Source organism: Solanum dulcamara, chromosome 9 (assembly GCF_947179165.1).
Source record: "Solanum dulcamara chromosome 9, daSolDulc1.2, whole genome shotgun sequence".
Lineage (NCBI taxonomy): Eukaryota > Viridiplantae > Streptophyta > Magnoliopsida > Solanales > Solanaceae > Solanum > Solanum dulcamara.
The window spans coordinates 37,732,748-37,735,456 of NC_077245.1; the positions used below are offsets into that span (position 1 = coordinate 37,732,748).

Sequence of the window (2,709 nt, forward strand, 5' to 3'; positions counted from 1 at the left end):
CGAATAATGCTGCAGTCCCCTCATATAATGGCTCTCACAGTTGTTCTATGCTTTGTCTAACATGATCTGGTATAATTCTGAAGGAATTTTGGCATATAACCTCGCCATCCTGTAGTACCCAGCTAGTTCTGCCAGTTTTACTTAAACCCTTCTTACAACTCCCTTAACATAACTTATAGTACTCTAGGAACATAATCTTATGTCGTTTCTCCACTGCTAGTTCAGATTCTTCCATCTCACGTGACCACACCCGCACTATCGCACTAAATTCCAGCAGAATTTAGAAGTTAAGCATGCTTGGGCGAGAGTAATACTGGGATGGGTGACCTCCCTGGGAAGTCTTCGTGTTGCATTTCATTGCAATTCTTGGAATAATATGTGGGGCAGCCTACATAGCACGGATTACATAGGCTCTTAAAATAAAGTGAGATGACAAACCTACGAAAGTGAGCAAAAACTAGTTTCCGAACTTATGAAAGCAAAGCAAGCAGGTGACAAGCAGGTAGGCGACACACCTAGGTGGGACCCACACTGCCACATGGCAGCATGTGACTGGCCGAATAAGTTGAGGTGGCACCCTAGGAGGCTGCCACGTGTCAACCTAGGGGGCTTCCACGTGGCACCTTCTAAAAAGGTGTATATATATGCATTATGTGACTCTTAACTTGTTCATTATCCAAAAATCAGCCAAGGAAGTTGAGAGAAAACGTGAGAGAAAGAGAGAAAGCTAGGCAGCCACGGATTGAAGAACCCGTTTTTAAAGAGGACTGCTGTTACTAATACTATCATAACTCCTTCTGTATAGTTCCGTTTCAAGTGATTCAAGATGTTTTGGAAAGATATTTCATAGGTATATAACTTTCGTTTAGCCTCTGAAACCCAGTTTTTCTTTTATCAGCTCGAAAAAGGGTGATGAAGTATGGGGTAGGTGCTGCCCAGATTTCGTTTTGGAAATCCTACACAGACTGCTGTTGGTATTTTGGGCATATCTCTTTGTACAAAATTGCTGTAGGGATGATTCTAAATGGTATGCGACCTTGATACACATGTCTATAACTTTCATTGAGAACACAAATCCTGTTACCGTCAATTAGCCCTTCGAAACTAAGGGACAATACGAGACAGTAACCTGCCCAGAATTCACGTTTTGACAACTTTGGTGAATTTTGACCAATTTCGGGTGAGGTAAGGTCTTAAATTCTAATTTGAAGTTTATGGTGTTTTTATAAGGTGTATTAAACACCTTTTAGGCTGCTGGAAGTGTAAAAATGTCATAGCAATGTTTATCGTTCGAAGCAATCCAAATTGTAGTCGTTATAGTCGAATTGTTGTCGAAGTGAAGTGTTGTTAGTGTGAGTGGTTGCTGCAGGGGTGTGAGGTGTGGTTGCAGGGCCTAAATGTGTTTTAAAGTGGTTTATGGTGCTGCTGGTTGAAGCCACATGACCCCTCGTTGTGTATAATTAAAGGCGTTACAAAATAAAGGCTAGACGCCCTATTGTGATATCGTATTTTTGAATAAGTCGTTTGAAGTTTATGTTGTATATTGTTGTTGCGAATTGCTTAAACATATGCTGCAGGTTGTTGTTGTTGGTTGGTTGTAGGTCTTAGGGACCTAATTGGAAATCCGGATAGGGCACATTGTAGGGGAGGTGCTGCCCAATTTTCGTTAACGCCTTAACTAGTTAAGGAACTAGTCGAGAAGGCGAGCGAAGGGATGAATGTTATGAATACTCGTGGGTAGTCTAAGTTGCTGAAAAGTCCAAGGTTGTTAATACTTACATTACTTCCATGTTAAATAGGTTTCAAGGACAACGATGTGGACGTGATTAAGAGAAGTCCATACAAGGTATGTGAAGTTTTCTTTTGGCGTGTTTTTGGAATAAATATGTAGAGCTATTCTTCTTTTCTTTTGGCATGTCTTAGATATAAGTTATAAATGATATGTATATGATATTCGGGATTCAATCCATTCGTAAAGCCCTAAGTATGAGTCGAGACTCTTGTTTACTTCGTGATATTAGAATTTCTGCAATAGCTGAGTCATTGCCTTTTAGTCTTCTATGTGATGAAAACTAGTACATGTAAAGCCTATTTCTTCTTTCCTTTGGAATGGCTTAACTTTAAGTGAAATGGTATATGATATAGGTTTAGAGGTAATTCCATTTATGAGCTCTGATTGTAATTCGTGACTTGTAGTCACTCCTGAACAGTAAGAGTCTGAAAGTAGTCAAACTACTATTCTCGAGCCTTCTATATAACGAATAGTAAGTGAAAGTACCAGCTCCTCTCTTTTTAAAGGCTCTAAAATGGTAAATGCGTCTGATTGCATAGGTTGAGTCTTTGACTAGATAACTGTCTCTGATTGCATAACTATGTCTCTGATTGCATAATCGTGTCTTTGATTGCATAAACCATGTTTCTGATTGCATAAGCTATATGGCATTGTCTGGATGCATGTCTGTGATTCTCGATGCCCCAACTGATGTAAGCCCTAATGACATATAAAGGATTACCTCGGATAATTACTCCCCCAGTCTTCAGGTGACGGTTCACTTGACTGTTTCATCGAGTCTTAGATAATGACTTAGTTGCATATGGTTTCTCACTACTCTACTCGTACATACTGTAACCCATCCTTCCTCGAGTCCCACGATGGGCCGGGATATGTTATCGTGCACAGTGTTACTACTTCTTTCACCGCGTCCCGGG

The 2,709-nt window shown here is 40.3% G+C and overlaps 1 pseudogene; it reads left to right on the top strand.

The window, feature by feature from the left end:
* The first annotated feature begins 236 nt into the window (after window positions 1–236).
* LOC129904867 (5S ribosomal RNA) lies at window positions 237–356 on the top strand (annotated as a pseudogene).
* Window positions 357–2,709: the final 2,353 nt, after the last annotated feature.